Source organism: Tenrec ecaudatus, chromosome 11 (genome assembly GCF_050624435.1).
Source record: "Tenrec ecaudatus isolate mTenEca1 chromosome 11, mTenEca1.hap1, whole genome shotgun sequence".
NCBI lineage: Eukaryota > Metazoa > Chordata > Mammalia > Afrosoricida > Tenrecidae > Tenrec > Tenrec ecaudatus.
This window is the reverse complement of record NC_134540.1, coordinates 105,095,248-105,107,817: the sequence shown is the minus strand read 5'-3', so window position 1 is coordinate 105,107,817 and position 12,570 is coordinate 105,095,248. Positions and strand designations below refer to the sequence as shown.

The 12,570-nt window shown below is 45.3% G+C and overlaps 1 protein-coding gene and 1 pseudogene across 1 annotated transcript in view; one reads left to right on the top strand and one right to left on the bottom strand.

Annotated features, from left to right (window-relative positions):
* The window catches only part of CLYBL (citramalyl-CoA lyase), a 285,813-nt gene that overhangs the window by 17,229 nt on the left and 256,014 nt on the right, over positions 1–12,570 (top strand). The gene's annotated exons all lie outside the window — the stretch shown is intronic.
* Positions 11,421–11,576, bottom strand: LOC142462076 (small nucleolar RNA SNORA76; annotated as a pseudogene).

The window sequence follows — 12,570 nt, the reverse complement described above, 5'->3', positions numbered from 1 at the left end:
TTCCCAGGAATGGGAATGGACGCGATGGGGGTGGGGGGGTGGGTTGGAATTGGGAATAACTAAACCCAAACCAGTTACTGTTGGGTCCGTTTCCAACTCCTGGCGACCCCTGTGGGTCAGAGGAAACCCGCCTCCACAGGGTGCCCAGTGGCAGGGTTTCAGAAGTACATCTCCAGTTCTCTGCTCTTCTTGGTGGAACCTCCATCCATTTCAGTTAGGGCTGAGTGTATTAGCCATTTGCACAACCCAGGGACCCACTGGGAATGGGGACCTGAAAAACTGAGTCATAAGCAGGGGCAGCTGCCCTCAAGTATAATCACATCATTAAAATCTAGACTCAGAAAATCAGAACAGTGATTTCTGTTTCTCTTCTCTTCATCTTTCCCACCCTGTGGACTTTACTACCCTCTTAGTGGCCCAGTGCTGGCCCATTCGTGCCCACAAGGTGGCCCTGCCTGGTCCAGGTCCCAGAAGCTCAGCATTCACTTGGCAGTCTGAGGAAATGAGCATGTGCTTACATCATCTGGGTAGCCCTCTGCAAATGATTTGCCTGCCCAGAAATGGGACACAAAGAGCATCTGTCCTCTCCAGGGAAGAAAACGTAGAGCTGTAGAGAAACTGGCTCCCCAGCTCCCAGGAATCTCTGGACAAGGGGTGCCCATCAGTGTCTGCTCATGCTATAGAACAGTCAGGCTCACCCCATGCTCCAACCATGTTTATGACAGAGGAGAAGCCTTATCTTTAAAAAGCAACTCACTCCTCTTCCACCGTCCCCCATTGCTTACTTAGTGGGGCCATGCTTCCCACCCAACTCCTGCACAGCCGCTCAGACCACCAGCTCTTTGCTGCGTAAGGTCTGGACACCCGCGTGGTGTCCACGGACCTCCCTACCCATCTGTACAGCGTTTCTCCCAGCACTGGTGACCTGCCACCAAACCTAACCCAGCCCTCCACCATCCAGGCGATTCCGATTCCTCGTGACCCTATATAGGATTTCTAAGGCGATGAAAATTTTTTTAACAGTTTTCTTGGCATATAATTCACAGCTCCTGCGATTCAGTAGTCCAACCACATTAGGAAGAGTTGTACAATCATCACCGCAATTTTAGCACATTCTTTTCGTTCTTGCACTCATTGTTTTTAGCTCTCCATCTCCTCCTAACCTCCCCTTGCCATACGCCCCATGAAACCTTTCATCCAGGTACCGTCTCTGTAGATTTGTCTGTCTTGGTTTCTTATACAGAATAACATGCCATACACAAAACAAAATAGCTAACAAAAATAACACAGGAAGGCAGGAAAACCCTCAATAGAAAGGAAAGCAGAGAATATTAGAAACTACAACAAATTGAAAATGGGTCGAGTGATAAGGTGTGCGATGTCAGCTAACTGCTTCTGCAGTCATCCAGTTTGCCGTGCTCGCTGCCTGGTAGCAAGCTGTGTTTCCCTGGGATATGGTCAGAGGAGCTTCCCCAGAGGCTCAGTCCACGTGTGTTTCCCTTGCCTTTCTTAGGTTGTTTAAACAGACACAACTTCAAAATGGGTCACAGGGGTGATCAAATGATGGGGTATTACAGTTAACCTAACTCTACCTGCCACTGTCGATTTTACAGCTCTGTCTGAGAGCAAGGCTATGTACACCCTAAGAACTTGGGGTTCTTACTGCCATAAAATAGTAAATCTTTATGGGAGCTGATAGCCTCATCTTGCTCCCGTGGAGTAGCTGGTGGATTCAAACTGCTGACCTTTAGATTAGCAGCCCAGCACTTAACCCAGCAGTGCTACCAAAGCCCCTTACTTGGCACCCTGTGTCCATTCAAGCCAGAAAACCCACTGGTCCTCCCACCACTTGGCGCTCTCCCCTCTCTGCCTGCGACACTCACTCTTCCTTCTCCCGTCCATATCCAACTTGGACGCATCCTTCCAGTCTCTGTCTGTGCCTTCACCTGCCCTTTCTCTGAAGCTGCCTCTGAGGAGCATGGCACCTTTGCCGTTTGTTAAAAGGGCTTAAAACACAGAGTCCTCTTGCGTGGCTCCCGCTCCCTGTCCTGGCTGCAGCCCATCTGTTGCCGGGACTTGTTGATTTGTTTTCTGTTCGTTCGCCAGCTCTTCCCCTAGTGAATTTGTTTTCTGTAGCCAGTGTAACAAATCACCACCAACTTAGAGGTTTAACATTTGAAATTCTGTGATCTGCGTGTGCGTTATCTAAAATTTTGTGTAGCAGGGCTGTAGCCCTCCTGGAGGCTCTCGGAGACATTGCCTCTAATGGCAGCGGACCTGATGATTATGGGATGGCATCAAGAACATTACACGAGGAGCTCAAAATGTCATGAAAACAAGGAGGAAAAAAGATCAGAGTGGAAGTCAGAAGAGACTCTGAAATGTGCTTTTGAGTAAAGAGTAGCGAAAAATGGATGGAAGAAATTAAGTGAAATAGCTGAACAGAAAACATCAAAGGGCAGCTTTAGAAGACAAAGTAAGGTATAATTAAATATGCAAATGCTTGGAGTTAGGAAGAACATACTTGGCAGATATGAAACTGAAAGAAATGAAGGAAGATTCAACTATTTAATGATGCAGGAAGTACCGGAAGGAGATGGAAGGAATACATACCGTCATTGGGTCAGAAAGAATTGGCCAGTGCTTTTCCTTGTTAACAGGAGAGACTAGTCCCTGGCAATGGATCATGAAGACCCTCAATGAAATGGATTGCTTCAGCGGCTGCAAGAATGGGCTCAAACGTCATCATAATTGCGAGGGTGGTGCAGGATTGGGCAGTATTTTGTTCTTGTGTACCTACGGTTACTGTGGTAGGAACCGACGTAACAGCCACCAGCACAGACAGTGCTAGTAGCAGGACTTACACATGAATCATTCTCCGCATAGATCACATTTTATGTCAAAAAATAAGTCTTGATATATTCTAAAAGATTGAAATAATGAATATTTTCTCTGATCACAATGGAGGGAAACTAGAAATAAATAACAGAGGGAGAAGCCCTGGAAAATAAAGAAATGTGAAAATTAAACAATTATTAAATTACAAATAGTCAAGAAATAAAAGAGAAATCACAGAATTCTCAGCGTGGACTGAAAGGAAAATATAGTATATCAAGACTTAAGAAGTACAGTGAAAGCAATGCTCAGAGGAAATCTCACAATAAATGCCTAAATAAAAAGAAGATCTTAAATTACCAGTCCTAATTTGAAAACTACAAGAATTAGAAAATAGAAAATTAAGCCCAAGCCTACTGGAAGAGAAGAGCAGACAAAGATCAGAATGAAAATGAAATTGGAAACAAAGCAACAGAATCCATAAAGCTGGAAATTGTTTTTTTGAAAGGATCAATACAATGGACATACCTCTAGCTTGGCTAACAATGGAAAGAAAAGTGACCTTAAAGGCTTGTATTCAAACCAGCAGCCATCTAAGCGAGGAGTCAACTAAGTCCACATGGAAGAAGCTTGTGCGATCCAAGATGACTATAACAAAATTCAAGTATGACGAAGGAAAAGTGTCAGAGCTGAAATTGTGAACACCCAATTTGTGGGAGGCTGTGGGGGACTCTGGGGGCCCAAAAACCATCTGCAGAGCATCTAGTCAGATGAAGCAGCTGGCAGATTCCCTCCGACCACAGGCAGATCTGGATCAGCCTGACTATCACACATAGATCATTGTAATCCTTTTTTAGGCTGGATCAAACTTGATACTTGGTCAGTTGGCCTCTCTCTCTAGACCCAACCTGAATTTGTTCTAGATGCAAAGATCTCTTGCTTATTCGAGGCTTTTTTTAAAAAAAGAAAAGAAAAGAATAAAGTGAGGAGGTCTAATCAGTAACCAAACCTCCTACCTGAATTATGTCCTGGACCAGATTGTCCTCCTGGAGAATTGTACCAAAGAGTTAGAGAAAACAGACACTACTCCTGTTTAACTCTTCCAAAAATAAGGGAAAAATACTCCCTAATTCATTCTATGACCAAACATAACCTGGTTATCCAAACCAGACAAACACACCACAAGAAAAGAATGCAAAAAAGATGCAAAAACTCAACAAAGTATTAGCAAAGAGAATCTAGCAACCTAGTAAAAGAGTCATACACCATAACTAAGTAGGGTTTATTCCAGGGTTACAAGGATTGTTCAATAATAGAAAATCCATCACTATAATACACCTCATCAGTAGAGCAAAGGGAAAAAACACAGGCTCCTCGCTATGGATACAGAAGAAATGTTTGATAACATCCAACACCTTTCTTTATGAAAGCTTAAAAGAAGAGTGTGATAGAAGGGAAATTACTCAATATGTTTCAGGGACTGTCTATACGAGAAGCTGACATCCAACATTAAAGTAATGGAGAATGATTGAGATCTTCCCCCTGGAAATCAGAAACAAGACAAAGATGTCCACTACCCCTCTGTTTGATATTGTATTAGAAATCTTAGCCAGAGTAATAAAGAGTCCCCAAGAAAATTTCTAGAGCTAATAGAGGGATTTAGCAAAGTTGCAGGATATAAACTCAACGACCAAAACTCAGCTGGGCTTCTGCGTACCAGCAATGAGAAGTCTGAAAAGGCAAACAGAAACAACTTCATTGACAACATTGAAGATGGTAAAATACCCACGAGTACATCTAACCAAGGACATGAAGCATCTGTTTCATCGAAGCTGTATAAAACAGGGCTGGAAGAGATGAACAATACAAGTAAATGGAGAGATGTTTAAGGTTCCTGGATTGGAAGACCTCGTGTTAAGATGTCAGCATACCCAGAGAAATCTATAAACACAGTGCAGTCTGAATCAATATTTCAACAGACTTCTTGATAGAACTAGAAAAAGCAAACCTCGGCTTGATAAGAAATGGTAAGAGCCCCCAACAGCTAAATGCAATGTTGGGAGAGAAGAGAAAAGTAGGAGGACTCTCACTTTCTGATTTTAAAATACACTACTCCAGTAATCAAGGCAGTCTGATTAAAAAATTAATGAAAATGAAAAAAATCCATAAAATATGATAGAAAATTTGATTTCCACATGCAGGACAATGAAAGAGGGTCGAAGCCTCTTAACATACATGCAAAAACATTCCAAATAAATTTAGGAACCCACATAGTACAAACTAAAACCATAGAATTTCTAGAAACTCAGAGGCATTACTGTCAGGCCTAACTTTCAAAAACACAAACAACCAGCAATAAAATGAAAATGAAACACTTTTCATCAAGACTATTTTAAAAAAATGAACAGACAAGCTGCTTACCAGAAGACTGTCTTGAGAACTAAACCATATATCCAGCAAGAATCTATAAAGTATATAGAAAATATTGGCAACTTAACATAAAGACAAATAACCCAGTCCGAAAATGGGCAAAGGACTTGAGTAGACATTTCACCAAAGAGAGCATTCAGATGGCCATTAAACACATGAAAAGATGCTTAGCATCATTCGCCAGTAGAGCTAATCAAGGCCATAATGAGAAATCCCACTGGGATGGCTAAGATGAAAAAAAAACACACAAACAAAACAAGTGAACAAATGTGGGTGGCAGTGTGGGGAGTTGGGGTCTTCATCCATTGCTGCCACTACAGATGTGGAAAACAATGGGGGCAGTTTCTCAAAAACCTGCGTACAGGACTGCCAGACAACCCAGCCAGTGTTTTCCTGGTCAACCCAAAAGACTCGAAGGCAGAGACACACAGAGACTTGTACAGCGATGTTCATAGTTGCACTGTCCTCAATAACCAAAGGTGGAAGCAACCTTACTCCTACCAAGAGAGGAACGGATAAGCAAAATGTGGTTCATACCCACAGTGGAATTCTACTCAGCCCGTAGGAGAAATGAAGTCTTGACACACTACAGATTGGACTGAGTGCAAAGACATGCTGAGGAAATAGGCCAATCACAAAAGGACAGATACTCTTATATAAAACGACAAGAGAAGACAAGTGTATAACAACCAAAGTTTATTGGTGGTAACCAGGGGTGAGAAGGATGGGGGAAATGAGGGTTAACAAAGACGGGGATAGTGCACGGATTAAGGGTAGGGTTACACAGACAGTTATTGTACTGGTTGGCAATAGGCTGTACACCTGTAAAAAGTTGAATGGACCAAAGATCGCTTTAATGTATAACACTAATCAAAATCCAAGTGACTGCTGAGGCTGCCTCTGCACAATCAAACACATCATGGGATTTGGTTCCTTCGTTTGAAGGGTTAGGTCCCTCGTTTTATGGGGCACCCCAGTTAACTGACCTAATAACGTGTTAGTGCACCTGGACCACCTCCGAGTGCTGGGTGGTGTCTGGGGTCTTAAAAACTTGCAAGCAGCCATCTAAGTTACAGCCAAGGTTCTCTATTCACCTGGAGCAACAGCTGTAGGGGAGTGAGGGACGGGAGGAGAGTATGAAACACGGGGCAAAGTGCTTCTGTGAAAACTGCCTCTGCTCTGAATCCAGGAGAACTGGCTGATGCCTAGCTATTGTTGCTGAGTATTTTGATTACAGATTCCATAGGAAAACCCTGATCAAAGTGGGGATAGTACAAGGTAGAATTTTTTTTAACTCCTCATAGACACCAGGCTTTCTGGAGCCACAGAGGGTGGATAAATCCCTGAAACTACTGTCTCAAGATCATCTTTAACCTTACACCAGAAGTCATCCTAAAGCCAAACAATAGTTTAACCTGGCTAATTGTTTTTAAGTCTACCTGAGCATTATGCTAATTTAAGAAGTAAATAAATGAGAGCAAATTGACCACAGCAACTTGAAAGACTAGATAGGAACCTGGAGAGAGCAGTAAGTTCATGTTAATGGGGGAGTGTGTTAGACATGGTTCTCTAGAGAGAAGAAACCAAATTACTAATAATTAGATAGATAGATAACACAAGAAATAAACAGTTAAATTATAAAGCAGTACAGATGGCTCAGTGCAACTCACTCCCGTGAGACAGTTGTGAGACACTGGCAGTCCTTCAAGTCTTGAGGGCAGCCAGGTAGTCCTCTGTAGAGTAATTCAGGCTATCCAGTCACAGGCAGCAAACAGCAAAGCAGGACACCAACAGTCAGCCAGATGACAGGTTCAGACTGTCCCCAGATCAAGAGATGTAAATTCCAATGGTGTGGCAAAGCAGGTCTTGAAGGAACCTCAAATTACAGCGACACAGTCCACGGGTTAGGTGTCCCACAGGTAGTGTAGCTTGCAAATTGAGGCACAGAACAAGCAAGGCAGCCGCACACTGGTCCGATGATCAAAGAGCAAGAGACAAGAAAGGCGAGGCTCACCGAGACATGTATCTCTCAGCCCTTCAATCAATCCCACATATGTTTATCGGCCAGGCTGGCACAATAAACTACCTCAGGGAGGAACAGATCAGAGAAAGAGGGTGAGGACAGTGGCACTGCTTGAAGAATGTCATTAATGCCCCTAAATTGCACATGCAGAAACTTTTGAAGGGTGTATGTTTTGCTGTGTTTATCCTCAAAACAACAACCAGGTAAATTAATGGGAATACTTGCTGCCTTCTTGGGGAGGTGGGATGACCATCTGAAGCACGTCTCTAACTTTGTTCCCAGCATTTCTCCCTCGGAGCACCCTGTTCTTCCTAGCACATCCACAGTGTATTGTGAGGTAGCTATGTGTGTACTTCCCTGATCGTGTCAAGTCTCCCCTGCTCAACTGGGAGCTCCACCCTCCAGTGTGTGGGCATGTGCATCCCCATGCCAGGCACACAGTAGACATTTAGTAGATGACTCTTGAATTAATCCATTATCCTGTGGCAACAGTAATGCAGAATGCATTACTAATCCTCCACTTGACAAGAGAGGGTGGGAAAGCAAACACTTAATGGTGTGAGTGTGGATGTGCGTATGTTTTTGTAGATTATAGATTTGTCTAAACATTCCTCCTAATTTAAGATCTCAAATCTGAAGTAAGTTTCTTGGATTGACTTTTTTTTTTCTTTTTAAACGCAGGCCAGGGCTTTTTTGCAGATTTCACATATTCTCCTTTTTGTGAAAAGAGTTTTCAGAAGTCTAAATGGGACACTTTGTAAAGTCTTTACAAAGCAGAGGTCATTCACTCTCTGTTCTTCACCCTTTTTACCATCTCTGGCACCAGCTCACCCTCCCTCAGCACACTACTTCTCTGCTGGGTTTGATAATTTCATTGCAGTAGCTGCACAGGACAAAGGCAGTCCTCAGGGTTATGTGGTTTCTTAGGAAAGTAGCAGGTTACAATTCAGGGTCAGGAACACGCAGGGTACAGTTCTTCAGTAAGGACAGCCTCTTCTCATTTGTGGCTGCAAGCATGCCATTCCCTGGCCGTTGACCTCTCAGCCCCATAGCCCTCTGGCTTCTTGTCCTGCTCAGGCAGATGTTGAGCAGTGCTTTTGGTTCTGGTGATAAGTGGTTGAAGGCGCCCCCTCCTCCAGGAAACCTCTTCTTGAAGATGCTCAGCTCTAGTTCCATGGGTCAGCACACCTGGCTCCCCTGACAAATGCCCAGAGACATGCCACCCCACTCAGAAGCCTCCTGAACTCAAGGTTTTACTCTGAGCTGGTAAACCCACTGCTCTGTCCCGTGCTGGTTTCTTGGGTCTGCTGCCTCTGCTGCCACCATTTTGTGCCTTCTCCCACCGTCTCTAGTGTCACCACTCTCCGTGCCTGGCTGAGGAGGTCCCAAGCACGCCAGCATGGGTTCAAAGGATGCTCTTCATCCTTGGCACGTCCTTCTTCATGGTAAAGAGACCCCTCTTAATGCCTTTAGGATGGCTCCTTTTAAGCCTAGCGGATGACAAAATGACTCCAAATTAGGGCTGCATACACTTTATTTACATGGTTATACACTCACAAGGGTGCCAGACCCCCATTCTCATTGTAGCAAGTGATCCATTCTCCTCGGTGGGTCATATCACTGCACTTTGATTATAGAACAGCTATGTCATATGCCAATGAATTATGACAGTCTTAATAGCTGGACGTGGCTTTATCCAGGCAGAACCTGGGCAGCCTGAGTCAATGTGGTCTAAAGCTGCTCCCCCATGAGTGCTTGCTGTAGAACCCTGTATGCCAGAGAAAACTGCCCCCAGAAGGTTTGCAACTGATGATTTTTGACAGTTGCTTGCCAGGCCTTTCTTGCGAGGTACCTCTAGGGAAACTTGAACTTCCAGTTTCTTGGTTAGCAGTTGAGCGCTTTAAACATTTGCACCATCCAGAAACTCCTTCTGTACCAGGTCCATTCTGCCCACTTAAGGTTTTCTGACCTGTTGAGCCCACACTGTTTTCCTCAATCCACGACCCAAGCCAAGCTCATCACCCGGAGGTATAGTTTTAAAAGCTGTGGTCTTTCAGGACAATGGAAGAATCTTAGCAGGAGCCAAAACCATATTCACTTTCATGATGAGATTTTCTTTTCTGTACTCTCTCCCCCAACCCTACTCTCCTTCTCCACCCCCACATCCCATACCCCAGCTATCACTGTGATGAGGTATCTTCAAGAGAGGGGATGGACTTCACAGCGTTGGCTCTGCCAGCTCCTCCTCGCCAGCATTCTCAGCTCATGTCTTCTCCACTCTGGACCGAATTCTTCAGCCCACAGGCCCATTTGAGGCGGTGAATGCTCCCTGCCCCCACCAGAGGGGTTCTGGTGTCCTTTGGACACCCTTCAGACTTTGAGCTCCTTGAGGACAAAGTGCCAGGCTGTGCTCATTTCTGTCTCCTCCCAGCCCCTGGGTGAACTGCCCTTTGTCAGGTTCTGGAAACTTCCCAGGAGGCCGTACCTTTCCTTCTCTGTGCGGGACCTTGGAGCCTTAGCAGCTAGCCACCAACCAAGAGGGATTAGCAGTTGTTAGACTCCACAAACATTTAACGTGTTAACCGAGGGTCCCATCCCAGGCAGCAGCTCCAGAAGCAAATTCTAAGCATGACAACTGAAGTGTTAGCACAGGTGCATTTTCCTAATTAGTACTCTGTTTGGGGGAATTAGTAAAAATGCTAATAATGTTTCAAGGATTATTGTTAATAGGAGATGGGGAATTTATCTCTATCTCCACAGCCATATGGTTTACTGCTTGATAAGAGTTTTTGTGTGTGTTTAAGTTTTTTATTTGTTAGCTTAGTAAGGACAAAATTATTTGCTACAGAACCCACTATTGATTTTATCATGCAAGTAAATAGGAAAGATATTTACTTCAAAGTGACATCTTTGTCCCTTAATACTTAAAAAATTGTTTTAACTTAAAAGATCATTTTATTGGGGGCTCTCACAACTCTTAAAACAATCCATACATCAGTTGTGTCAAGCATATTTGTACATATGTTGCCCTTGACATTTTTAAAGAGATCTTATACAGCAGATTTGGGCAATGCAGAACAAGCCGGTTTCTTGACCGCTGCTTCCATGAGCATTGATTGTGGAGCCAATAAACGAAACACTTAACCACCTCAATGCTTTCTCCATTTTTCGTGATGTTGACTGGTTCACTTGTGAGGATTTTTGCTTTCTCTATGTTGAGGTGTAATCCATATAGATGATTGCAGTTTTTGATCTTCATCATTTAGTGCTTTAAGTCCTCTTGACTTGATTCAGCAAGCAAAGTTGTATCATCTGCATATCCCACGTTAACCAGCCTTGATCCAGGTCAGATGTTGGTCTGCATATAGTCCAGCTTCTTAGATTGTATGCTCAGCCCATAGATTGACTAGTAAGAGGGTACAACCCTGGCGCACACCTTTCCTGATTTTAAACCCCGCCGTTTCCTGTGTTCTGTTCAAATGACTGCCTCTTAGACCTGGCGCAGGTTCTGCATAAGCATTTGCTTCGCTCATATGCTCTTTGAAAAGAGTGAGAAGCATGCCACCTCCTAGCCCAGCTTCCGCAGCACTCGCTGAGGCAGCCGCAAAGGAGAAGACACAGGAGAGAGCGCACCGAGCGTCTCCCTGCTGGGTGCCAGGCACCTGTGAGGCACTGCATCTGGAACATTTGAGATTGGGCTCCATTCTTTTTGTTTGTTTCCTTCCCCAGGTGCACACTCACGGGGAGCGCGGGCTCCGTTCTTAAAGAGCATGCAGTCTAAGGAGCGGAGCCCCTCGGGGCATCTAAATCTACTGAGTGGACTGGGTCTTGATCCAGCAGCCAGCGCAGTACTTTGGCACTTGGTTGTTCGGTGCTGCCAGTGAGTGGACTCTGATTCATCACAGTGCCATATGGCAGAGTAGCACTGCCCCATGGGGTTCCCTAGACTGTTGTTTTTATGGGAGGCCCTTGGATGGTGTGGTTTGTTAAGCAATGGGCTGCTAAAGGGGCAGGTTGGCAGTTCCAACCCACTAGTAGCTGTTCCGTAGGAGACAGGTAAGACAGTCTGCTTATTTTTTTTAATTTTAATTTGCTTTATTTATTTATCTATTTATTTATTTATTTATTTTAACCATGTTGCTCACGGTTAAAAGGGCTGCCCGCAGACTTGGTGGTCCCAGTTATGCGCCAGCACTTGCTCTGGTGCTGCAGCTTAACCCCCTGCGCCACGGGCAGGGACAGTCTGCTTTTGTAAAAGTCTACAGCCGTGGGAACCCTAGGGCAGTGGTTCTCAACCTTCCTAATGGAGCTGCCACCCTTTCACACAGTTCCTCATGTGGTGGTGACCCCCAACCATAACATTATGTTTGTGGCTACTTCATCACTGTGATTTTACTACTGTTATTAATCAGGGGACCCCTGTGAAAGGATTGTTTTACACACACACACACACACACACACACACACACACACACAAACACACAGGGTCGCGACCCACAGGTTGAGAACCACTGCCCTCGGGAACCTTGGTGTAGTGGTTACCAGGTGGGCTGCTCACTTCGAGGTCAGTAGTTCAAAACCACCAGCTGCTCCACAGAGAAGGACAGGGATTTCTACTCCCGTAAACAGTTACAGTTTCAGAGATCCACGGGGCAGTTCTACCCTGTCCTATAGGGTCCCTGTGAGTCAGCGTTGACTTGATGGCGGTGAGTTTGGTTTGAGGCTCGGAACCCCGACAGGGTCACTCGGGGTTGGAATTGGCCTGATGGCAGCAGGTAATCCTTATGGGAGTGGGCCCTCATAGAGCTGCCGATGGAGTTCCAACCACTAGTCTTTTGATGAGCCGGGCCCCCACCAGCTGCTCGACACTTCAGACAATGAAGGTTGAACTAAGGGCATCCCGGGAACTACTCAAGGCCCAAATTGCAGAAGGAGTGCCAAGGAAGAGGTGACCGTCAGAGGCTGGGTAGGGACGGGTCACAGGGCAGTGGCCCTCAGAGCAGGTTTTAAAGGGTGAGAAGAGAGGAGGGCTTTCCTGGCAGAGGGAGGGGCCCCACCATGCGCAGGCAGGACAGGGCAGTGCTGAGCAGGTCCCTGCCGAGGGTGCCGGCTGTGGGGAGAGAGCTGGCCGTGGAGCTGAGCGGGTGATCGGAGCCAGCCTGTGAAGGACTTTGGAGGCAGGCCCGGGAGTTCAGACTTATGTCCTGGTGCCAACAGGGAGCCAGTGGAGATGTGTAATCTCTCTCCGCCTCCGTCAAATTAGCTATTCACTCCAGAGCCAG